Raw genomic sequence first — 12011 nt, 5'->3', positions numbered from 1 at the left:
TCCCTACTCCTTCCGACCTACCCCATCCCCATCCCCATCCCTCCTCCCTCTTCACCTCAGGAGTGATCATTCCCTGGTCCTCTCTCCCCGCTATCTCCCAGATAACGCTGCTCCCCGCTTCCCCTTCACGCAGAGAAGGAACGGCCTGAGATCGAGCGGGCGTGGCTTTACAATGAAAGAAAATGTGTGTCGAATAACAGAATCAGGCCCCTACCTGGTGCCCGGGGAGGGGTGTTGAGCTGTTGGGCGCGGCGGGCCGACAAGGTGCCGACGGACGGAGACGGGAACCCGGGGCAGCCGAGCAGCCGTTTCTGTGAAGTCATCCGGCGCGAGAGGAGCCTTTCGGCGGGATTGAGATATCGCGAGAGTGAGCGCGAGATTTAAACAAACGAGCAGGGCCTTCGGAAAGAGCAGCGTGAAATGGTGATGATGGTGCAGTGTGGGAGAGAGGTAGGAACATAAATTATATAGTTAGGGAAATGCTAGCAGCTATTAATGAAGTAGTGAAATGGGGACATGATTGGGGGCTGAAATTTTCCATTGCGAAAACTTACGCTGTTTATTTTCTAAAAGGAACATTGCCCCCACAATTGATCTCAATTTACATGTTAAATCAGGGGTCCAGTCAGTGATAAAGTTTCTCGGTTTGTGGATGCACATCAGGATAACTTGGAAGTTCTATGTCAATAACAATCTGCAGATGCTTAAATAATGTCCTTAATGTGCTCAAGTTGCTGAGTTGGGTCTGATGAGGGTGCGAGTGGGAGGTCACTTAAATGTATTTTGCTTTAATCAAATCTGTCTTTGATTATGAATGTATTGCTTCTGGGTGAGCCTCACCAGCGGTCTTAAGCCCGTTAGATGAAGTTCAAATTCAATCATTGAGATTATGTTGTGGTGCTATTAAATCATCCCCAATTTCAGCATTCCTAGTAGAAATGGATTAAGTACCTTTACATCTACACAGGTTACAGTTAGTAATGGTTTATTGGGTTAATGTAAGAGGACATAAAGCTGGTCCTAAAATATTGCCAACATCAGGAGTGTTGAGACTGCTGTATTTGCAAGGTATTCAGTTTTGGGTGGATGGAAAATGAATGGGCGGAAAATCTTGGGTTCTTTGATGTGAAATATGGTCCCAGTGTACCCCTTTCTGTCACTACTCCAAAGTTGGTGGTGTTGTGGATAGTGTGGAGGGCTGTCAGAGGTTACAGGGGGACATCGGTAGAATGCAAAACTGGGCTGAAAAGTGGTAAATGGAGTTCATCCCAGATAAATGTGATGTGGTTCATTTTGCTAAGTCAAATATGATGGCAGAGTGTAGTATGAATAGTAAGACACTCGGCAGTGTGGAGGATCAGTGGGATCTTGGGGTCAAGTCCACAGGACACTCAAAGCTGTTGGGCAGGTTGAATCTGTGGTGAAGAAGGCATAACATGCATTGGCCTTCATCAACCGTGGGACTGAGTTTCAAAGCCGACAGGTAATGTTACAGCTGTATAGGATCCTGGTCAGACCCCACTTGGAGCACTGCGCTCAGTTCTGGTCACCTCACTGCAGGAAGGATGTGAAAACTATAGAGAGGGTGCAGAGGAGATTTACGAGGATGTTGCCTGGATTCGGGAGTATGCCTGATGAGAATGGGTTGAGTGACTTGGCCTTTTCTTCTTGGAGCGACGGAGGCTGAGAGGTGACCTGATAGAGGTGTACGAGATGAAGAGAGACATTGATCATGTGGATAGTCAGAGGCTTTTTCCCAGGGTTGAAATGGCTATCATGATAGGGCACAGTTTTAAGGTGCTTCGGAGTAGGTACAGGGGAGATGCCACGGTTAAGTTCTTTACGCAGAGAGTGGTGAGTGCGTGGAATGGGCTGCCGGCGATGGTAGTGGAGGCGGATACGATAGTGTCTTTGAAGAGACTCCTGGATTGGTACATGGAGCTCAGAAAAACAGAGGACTATTGGTTACCCAGTGTAATTTCTAAAGTAAGTACATGTTCTGCTCAGCATTGTGGGCCAAAGGGTCTGGATTGTGTTGTTTCTATGTTTCTAATTGAAAACTCCATTTGATCACTGTGGGAACAAAGTTGGGGTAAGGAAAAGGATGGCATTGGTATAAAAATCAGAGGATGGGGAGAGCTCAACTAGGAGATGGTTATAAAAGGAGTGAAGAAGTTATACTTCCACATTTACGTATTGGACGTAATCGGTTGGATAATTCCTCGTTCAGAATTACTGTGCATGATGCAGGCATTTGTAGGGAGTGCACTTGTCAAGAAACAATGCCGCATAGGTTGTTTCAATGCAGATCCTATGAGGTGCAAAGGAAACATCAATTGCTAAATTGAGATCTTTAGGACAGACACAGTTAACCTGGAAAGTTGGTTAGGAATTACTGCCACCATAATGCATAGAAGTGAAGATCTGACTTTCTGAAAAGCAATAGACTTTTTGATAGTACTTGATTTTTATCTTGGAGGGGAATTGAAGTGCATTAAACCTGACTTGAAGTAGAAGAAGAAACTTTTCAGTGGTCTTCAAATATCGTGGTTTATCAGGTACTTGACAAAGGTCTTTCAAAAGAAGTGAAGTTTCAGCTGAGTGGTCATCGTATGCGTGGATAGGGTTAGAGTGGGGAGCTGGAGACTTTGGCAAGAAGAGGTGGAGGCTAAGGTGAGTTTCTGGTGAGTTGCTTTCATTCCTTGTCTGTTCGGCCTGGCCAGAGTAGTGAGAATGGATCCAGGGTCAGTGGTGTGTTCGCCAGATTTGGGAGTTCTGTGAGACCTCCAGTGCACTTTATAATTGCATCAGTTTAAAGTTCATCCAGCTGCACCTCCTTAGAGACCGTGTTGGGGAACTGGAGCTGCAACTGGATGACCTTCGGCTGATATGGGAGAATGAAGAGATGATAGATGAGAGCTTCAGAGAGGCAGGTACCTGGGTGAATGCCAAGAGACGGATCGAGAAGACAGACAGAACAGAGAATACCCGTGGCTGTTCTCCTCAATAACAGGTATATCACTTTGGATACTGCTGAAAATCTGTCTGAACCACCACCCCCGGCAGTGCATTCCACCACTTACCAGTCCTGTAAAACACTGGTCCCCAACCACTGCGCCACGGACCGGTATCGGGTGGTGAGGAAACGATATGATTTGGTGATATGAGTCAGCTGCACCTTTCCTCATTCCCTGTCACGCACTGTTGAACTTGAACACCCCCCTCCCCCCTCGTCAGCTGGTCTGCAAGAATATTGTCAATTTTTTTAGATTTCAAAATTACTTTATTCAAAAATAAAATTATATACATTAAACCATTCGATGACTCTGAATCCTTTACATACGTTTCCCTTATGGTCTCTAGATATCCATACTTTTGGCCACCCACATGGCACTCCATTGGTTCACCTTCCCACACCATTGTTGAGGGGTATACTCCCCGTCACTCGACCCCTCCCACTCCGGCGGGAGAAGAACCATAAACTGTGGTCTTTCCCCACCGGGCCCTTGCGGTGGCTGCACCAAATTTCAGCACGTACTCCTGCAGCCGAGAATGTGCCAGTCGGCAGCATTCTGCCACGGACATCTCCATGTGCTGGTAGATCATCAAGTTTCGGGCTGACCAAAGAGCATCTTTCACCAAGTTGATGATCTGCCAGCAGCACCGGATGTTGGTCTCCGTGTGCGTCCCCGGGAACAGCCCGTAGATCAGAGGGTCCTCTGTTACGCAGCTGCTGGGGATGAAACGTGACACTAGCCCGTCCATCCTCCTCCACACCCCCTCTGCGAACTGACAGTGTGCAAAGAGGTGGGTCACAGACTCCTCCTCACTTCAGTCCTCCCGTGGGCAGTGGGGTGTGGAGACGATGTTCCGGGTGTACAGGAGAGATCTGACTGGGAGGGCCTCTCTCACCGCCAGCCAGGTGAGGTCCTGGTGCCTGTTGGTGAGATCTGGTGATGAGGCATTTTGCCAGATGAACTGGACGGTCCGCTTGGGGAACCACCCCACTGTGTCCATCACGTCCTTCTCCTGCAGAGCCTGCAGGACATTACGTGCTGACCACTGCCTGATGGCCCTATGTCAAAGGCATTCTCCTGGAAGAACTTTTCTATGAAGGACAGGTATGGCGGCAATGACCAGCTGACTGGTGCGTTACGCGGGAGTGGGGCCAGACCCATCCTTTGTAGCCAGGGCGCCAGGTAGAACCTGGGCACATAGTGGTACTTGGTGCCCACGTACCTGGGTTCTACGCACAACCTGATGCAGCCACACACGAAGCTGACTATCAGGGTGAGGGCGACATTGGGGACGTTCTTGCCCCCATTGTCCAGGGACTTGTGCATGATGGTCCGTCTCACCTGCTCCATCTTGGATCCCCAGACGAATCTGAAGACAGCTGGGGTGATTTCCGAGCTGTAGGAGCGGGGGACGGGCCACACCTGCGCCAAGTACAGCAGCCCTGAGAGCACCTCACACCTGATGACCAGGTTCTTGCCCGTTATCGACAGGGAGCGCCCTCCCCACAGTCCCAGTTTCTGTTTCACCTTGGCAGTCCGCTCCTGCCAGTTCTTGTTGCACGCCTCGGCCCCTCCGAACCAGATCCCCAATACCTTCACATGGTCAGACCTGATGGTGAAGGGGACGCTGGATCGGTCGGGCCAGTTGCCGAAGAGCATGGCTTCGCTCTTCGTGCGGTTGACCCTGGCCCCCGACGCTAGCTCGAACTGTTCGCAGATGCCAATCAACCTGCGAACTGACCTCGGATCAGAGCAGAAGACAGTGATGTTGTCCATGTACAGGGAGGTTTTCACTTGGGTCCCTCCACTGCCTGGCAGTGTCACCCCTCTTATGCCCTCACCCCTCCTGATGGCTTCCGCAAAGGGTTCTGCAGCAGACAAACAAGACAGGGGAGAGGGGACAGCCCTGCCTGACTCCAGACCTGATGGGAAAGCTGTCTGTTTCCCACCCGTTAACCTGGACTGCAGTACGGATGTCTGTGCAGAGCAGTCTGATCCACTTCCGGATTCCCTCCCCAAATCCCATTTTGGAGAGCACGTCCGCCATGTACGTGCGCGATATCCTGTCGAAGGCTTTCTCCTGGTCCAGGCTGACCAGGCAGGCATTCACTCCCGCTGTCCTGCACGTAGGCGATGGTGTCCCTCAGCAGCGCGAGGCTGTCTGAAATCTTCCTGCCTGGTACAGCACAGGTTTGGTCTGGGTGGATCACCTGTCCCAGAGCAGACTTGACTCTGTTGGCGATAGCCTTGGACAGGATCTTGTAATCCACATTCAGGAGAGAGATGGGCCTCCAATTTCTAATTCCTCCCTTTCCCCCTTCTGCTTGTAGATGGGGGTGATGATGCCCTTCCTCATGGACTCTGACATGCTGCCGGCCAGAAGCATAGCGTTGTACACTTCCAGCAGGTCTGGGCCCATCCAGTTCCACAGAGCCGAGTACAACTCAGCCGGTAACCGGTCTGCAGTGCAAAAAATGTTGGGGACCCCTGCTGTAAAATATGTCCCTGTGACATGCTCCCTATGCTTTCGTCCAATCACCTTAAAATTATGATGTCTCATTTTAGCCATTGCCCCCCTGGGAAATAGGCACTGGTTGTTCACTCTGCATTTGTCTCTTAACATCTCGTACTCCACTACCAAGCCACCTCTCATTCCATTTGCTCAAGGAGAAAAGCCGTAACGTGCACAACTTTGCCTTTGTAAGACATTGGCTCCAATCTTGGTCAGTCTCCTCTGCACCCTCTCCAAAGGGTTCCTGTTGTGACTGAACTAAAACTGCTAATTAGGAGCTCAAACTGGGAAATATAAGTCTTTATTCACACAGCGGGGGTCAGGGGGAGGGAGGGGGATTGAGAGAGAGAGAGAGAGAGAGAGAAAATATGAGAATGAGAATCCAGGAGAATCAAGCAACATACATAAAAGTTGCTGGTGAACGCAGCAGGCCAGGCAGCATCTGTAGGAAGAGGTGCAGTCGTGTAGTCCTGACGAAGGGTCTCAGCCTGAAACGTCGACTGCACCTCTTCCTAGAGATGCTGCCTGGCCTGCTGCGTTCACCAGCAACTTTTATGTGTGTTGCTTGAATTTCCAGCATCTGCAGAATTCCTGTTGTTTGCATCCAGGAGAATCGAAGTTATTGTTACTTTTGTTCTTAATAAAGACAAACTTGGCGTCTGCAAACATTGGAACATTTTAGTACTGGACTGCTGCTCAACCCCAATGTGCACAACCAGGTCACCATCACAGCTTCAGGTTCTGGGTGAAACCCTCGTATTGCTCACTGGGAAATGAAGTTCTCTATTATGCACACATAATAAAACATCTTTCCCTTTCACCCTTGAAAGACAAACAAGTACAATACTTTGTCCTCATCAACCTGCAAGGAACAAGAATCCTTTCCAACAAAGATATCTACATTCGAGCTGGTCTCTTTCTCTTTCTTTTTGCTGAATTTTCAGCTGTTCAACATTTCAACTTCAATTGTAATGAGCAACTACAGTCTCTTATGCACTCACCTTCAGTCAGTCTCTGAGATGGTTTAATGGTCCTTTTGGTCTGCTGGTTGTTTCCACAGGAGTATTGCTTGCATTTGCTGTGTTACAATTTGTGTTTTTCTGAGAACTCTGATCAACATGTTCATCTTTTACAAATGCTGACCCCTTTGTGTCCTGACAGGTGATGTCACAGCCATGGGTTGGATCCTGTGGACGTAGATCCATACGGTTCTTTCTCAGAGGTGTCCCTTGCTCTGTCTGAATCTGATAGGAATGTGGAGTGACTTCCTCTTGCATGTATCCTGACATGGACCATGTTCCAGAATTGTGAACTGGGATTCGAGTTTGATCTCGAGGCTTCAGAACTGGTAGGCTTTTTGCAGACTTGTCATGATACCATTTCTCTTTTTCTTTCCCTTTCACTTTAGCCAGTTTGACCTTGTGTGCTCCTGTCGGTGTCAACATGTTTTCATGCATTGGAAGGTTAGTGTGTTTGTGTCGACCCATCAGCATTTGGGCTGGTGAAAGGGCATTTTGCAGTGGCATACTTCTGTAAAGCATTAGACTTGTGGAAATCCTCTCATCCATCTAAGAACATAGAACAGAGAAAACCTACAGCTCGATACAGGCCCTTCGGCTCACAAAGCTGTGCCGAGCATGTCGTTACCTTAGAAATTACCCAGGGGTACCCTTAGCCCTCTATTTTTGTGAGCTCCATGTATCTGTCCAGGAGTCACTTAAAACACCCTGTCGTAACCGCCTCCACCACCTTTGCTGGCAGCCCATTCCACACACTCACCATTCTTTGCGTAAATAAAATGTACCCCTGACATCTCCTCTGTATGCATTTCCAAGCCCCTTAAAATTGTGCCCACTCCTGCTAGCCATTTCAGACCTGGGAAAAAGCCTCTGACTATCCACACGATCAATGCCTCTCATCATCTTGTACACCTCTATCAGGTCACCTCTCATCCTCCGTCGCTCCAAGGAAAAAAGGCCAAGTTCACCCAATCTATTCTCATAAGGCATGCTCCTCATCCAGGCAACATCCTTGTAAATCTCGTCTGCACCCTTTCTATGGTTTCCCCATCCTTCCTGTAGTGAGGCAACCAGAACTGAGCACAGTACTCCAAGTGGGGTCTGACCAGGGTCCTATATAGCTGCAACATTACCTCTCGGCTCCGAAACTCAACCACATGATTGATGAAGGCCAATGCACCGTATGTTTTCTTAACCACAGAGTCAACCTGCGTAGCAGCTTTGAGTGTCCTGTGGACTCGGACTCCAAGATCCCTCTGATCGTCCACACTGCCAAGAGTCTTACCATTCGTACTATAGTCTGCCATCACATTTGACCTACCAAAATGAACCACCCCACACTTATCTGGGTTGAACTTCATCTGCCATTTCTCAGCCCAGTTTTGCATCCTATCAATATCCCCCTGTAACCTCTGACAGCCCTCCACACTATCCACAACACTCCCAACCCTTGGTGTCATCAGCAAATTTACTGAATCATCCCTCCACTTCCTCATACAGGTAATTTATAAAAATCACAAAGAGTAGGGGTCCCAGAACAAATCCCTGAGGCACACCACTGGTCACCGACCTCCATGCAGAATACGACCCGTCTACAACTGGTCTTTGCCTTCTGTGAGCAAGCCAGTTCTGGATCCACTAAGTAAGGTCCCCTTTGATCCCATGCTTCCTTACTTTCTCATTAAGCTTTGTCAAATGCCTTGCTGAAATCCATATGCACTACATCTACGACTCTACCTTCATCAACGTGTTTAGTCACATCCTTAAAAATTTCAGTCAGGCTCATAAGGCACAACCTGCCTTTGACAAAGCCATGCTGACTATTCCTTATCATATGCCTCTCCAAGTGTTTATAAATCTTGCCTCTCAGGATCTTCTCCATCAACTTACCAACCACTGAAGTAAGACTCACTGGCTTATAATGTCCTGGGCTATCTATACTCCCTTTCTTGAATACGGGAACATCTGCAACCCTCCAATCCTCTGGAACATCTCCCATCTGCATTGATGATGCAAAGATCATTGCCAGAGGCTCAGCAATCTCCTCCCTCACCTCCCACAGTAGCCTGGGGTACATTTCATAAGATCCCAGAGACTTATCCAACTTGATGATTTCCAAAAGTTCCAGCACATCCTCTTTCTTAATGTCTGTACGCTCAAGGTTTTCAGTCCGCTGTCAGTCATCCCTACAATCACCAATATCCTTTTCCGTAGTGAATACTGAAGCAAAGTATTCCTCGAGTTTGCACCATGATTCTGAATTCCCACATGTAACTTTAAGCGAGGGCAATCCTGACAAGATGCTGTGTTTCTCCCTGGAGTGAAAGGCTTATGAATGGCCATAATCAGGGTCAAGGGTTGGCTTGGGTCTTCAGGGTTCTCAACCTGATGTTGCCTGACCACAATCGCTGCCATCCTAACAGATATATCTGGGTCAAACATTTCCCTGAAATATCTCTACACTAATTCCCACACGACAAAGTATAAATAAAGGGGACTAGTTAAATACTAGTTATATACTTATAACTGCAGAGAATGTACTCTGCAATCTGCCACAGATGTGCATCTAAACTCATGAAGCCTGTTGTGTTCCTTTCTATCAGTTATACCAAGGCGCGCACACTCACCAACGTACTTGCTGAAGTACAGTTCCTGGAATGAGTATACATTCCTCCACTGGCATCTGGACCCTTCAAGAACCATACTTTGCAACTGGTAGCCCCGTCTAACCAAATTAACACACAAAGGTTAGCTTCTTACATAAAGGCACGTGCATGCACGCACATTACTTTTATCTCCCAGTTCAGTTTTCCGTTGTTTTCGTGATACGTAGCGATCCCGTAGCCACCGACCTGAACAGGTCCAAGTGAGAGTGCTAATTTTAAAAATGCTCACCCACTTAGACTGCTGAGATCATCATCCACACAATGGGCCACAAGAAGGTATCCCACTCCTGACACCAAATGTGGCATGGACAAAGTCACTGGAGAGAAGTACTGGTAAATATTAAGCAGCCTCTCTATTCAACAAAATGAGATACAGCAGGCATCAGATGGAGACCCTTTCAGAGGACAGCGGTCTGTCTGACCCAATGCTACACGACATTTTATGCGCTAAAGATCAAAGGAAAATTCTGTATTTACAATGCATCCACAATGCTTTCTTTGAACTACACACAAATTACACCTCCCGCTTCACACCGCACCACAGACATGTCAGTGAATTTTAATCAGCATTGTCTGGTCTTACAAATAACTGTGGTTCCCAGTTCTTAGGAACCCAGGAGCTGTATTTTAGATTTAATCCACAGTTCATATGAGTATCTGAAGACTGGTGGCTGAAAGTCAGTTGCTGAAATTGTTTGCCATATGTGCTGACCCAAAAAACATTCTAACAGAAGGCAAGGTTGATGGGTTTTTGGTTTGTCAGGTTACAGTGAAAAGGTAGGAGAATAGGGTTGAGAGGTATAGTCAATCAGCCATGATGGAATGACAAGAGCAGACTTGATGAGCCGAGAAGCCTAATGTTTTCTGGTTTTATGGTTTAATTGATGAAGAAATTAGTGAAGCTGCACCTGAAGTATTGTGTTCAGTTTTGGTCGCTCTTCTCTCGCAAAGATGCCATTAAGCTGGAACAAGTCAGAGGAGATTTACGAGACTGTTGCTGGCTCTCATGGGACTGAGTTATGGACAGAGATTGGGCAGGTTTGGACTTTTGCCTTGGAGAATGAGGGGTGACCTTATACAGGTGTATAAAACCATGAGCGTCACAGAGAGAGTGAATGCAGATTGTTTTTCCCAACGGTTGGGGAATCAGGAACCAGAGAGCAGGAGTTTAAGGTGAGAGAGAGAGATTTAATAGGGACCCAAGGGAAAAATTATTAACTGAGCAAGAAGTCCAAATATGGGACAAGCTGCCAGAGAATTTGTTTGAGGCAGGTACGTACACTAACAACATTTAAAAGACACTCAGACAGGTTGATGGATAGGAAGGGTTTAGAGAGCTACAGGCCAAATGCAGGCAGATGGGAATGGCTCAGATGGGGATCCCTCTGCTTCCTCCCCTTCCATTACTCCCCGAACCCCAGATCATCCAAATGAGCTGGTACGATTGGCTCAAGGATGATAAATGTCATTAACAGATCTGGCCAAATTGAATTGCCTGATTGGCTTTGGGATATTGATATCATTGAGAAATCCTTCCAGACCGGTTTCTGTGATTGGCTGTGGGACAATAACATCACCAACTTCATTGACCAAGCCCTTGGCTGTGAGTGTTCCCAGAACTCTCAACTCCAACAGTTTCTGCAGCAATAACTCCTGCGATTGGCTGTTGGATTGTGCCTCCAGTAATGGTGATTGGCTCCAGAGCTTTGATGTCATTATGCAGTCCAACCAATTTCACCCAATTTTGATGGGTCCTGGGTCCTCCTGCAGCCCCATTGGCTCGTGGTCTGTCTGACTGGTGATTGGTTCATCAACTGTGACACAGCGAAGGGATCCTATCCAGTCTCACCTGTCGATGGTGGGTGGTCCTTCAGCAACAGAATCAGCTATTGGCTCTTATCCAATAACTCCACTGATTATCGGTCCACAGAAGGATAGCTACTTGGTGACCTCATTGGCTGGCATGCCCAGGACCCATCAAATACTTTGGAAGTCCAGTTAAAAATTGCAGTGCAGTAATCCAATCTATTCGATATAAAGGCATGTATTAGTTTTTCAGCTTCATTACATAGCAGAAATGGGCGTACGTTTGCAATACTTGTAAAGTGTAGAAATGCTGCTTTGGTTAGTTTCTTTATGTGGGATTAAAATTCAAATCTGAGTCAAGGTTAACACCCAGGCTTGTTACTTCTGATTTTACAAAGGGAACCAAGTTCCCAAGTTTATCAAGAAGTATATCTGTTTTGGCTTTGGGACTAACTAAAATTGTTTCAGTTTTATCTTCATTTATTGTTAGGAATTTATTGCTCATCCATTTGTTTATTGCAGCCATACCAGAAGACAGGGAAGATATGGTGTTATCATCATCAAGCTCATCTGAGATGAACAATTGTGTGTCATCAACGTAACTGTGGAGATCAAGTTTATGCTCTCTAATGAAGTCTCCAAAGGGGAGCATGTGTAAGGAGAATAATAGGGGACCAAGACAGTTTCCCTGAACAAAAGTAAAAGTGAATGCAGACAAATCTCAAGGTTGGATATTTTGTACATACTTTGATAATAAATGTACTTTGAATCTTGAATCAGAACTGAGACTCTGTTGGCATCAGTCCTGAGCCTGAGGTTGCTGATAATTTTGGTAAAGCCCTTAAACACCTTACACTCCTTCAACACCTCATTTGATTCATATTGCCTACACCTGATCAGTCATTCCTTCTTCTAAACCTAGGCCTCAACATCACTCAAAAACCAAGGTTCCCTAAACGTGTTAGCCTTGCCTTTTGTTCCAACAGGAACA

At 47.0% G+C, this 12011-nt stretch overlaps 1 long non-coding RNA gene across 1 annotated transcript; it reads left to right on the top strand.

The window, feature by feature from the left end:
- The first annotated feature begins 324 nt into the window (after window positions 1-324).
- Window positions 325-11767, top strand: LOC134340523 (uncharacterized). Its single transcript, XR_010016570.1, has 3 exons — window positions 325-450; window positions 6691-6877; window positions 11543-11767. It is a non-coding gene; the product is annotated as an uncharacterized LOC134340523 (long non-coding RNA).
- The last annotated feature ends 244 nt before the right edge of the window (window positions 11768-12011 follow it).

The sequence above is a fragment of the Mobula hypostoma genome, chromosome X1 (genome assembly GCF_963921235.1).
Source record: "Mobula hypostoma chromosome X1, sMobHyp1.1, whole genome shotgun sequence".
Lineage (NCBI taxonomy): Eukaryota > Metazoa > Chordata > Chondrichthyes > Myliobatiformes > Myliobatidae > Mobula > Mobula hypostoma.
Note: the sequence above shows the minus strand (reverse complement) of the source record. Positions and strands in the feature narration are given on the sequence as shown.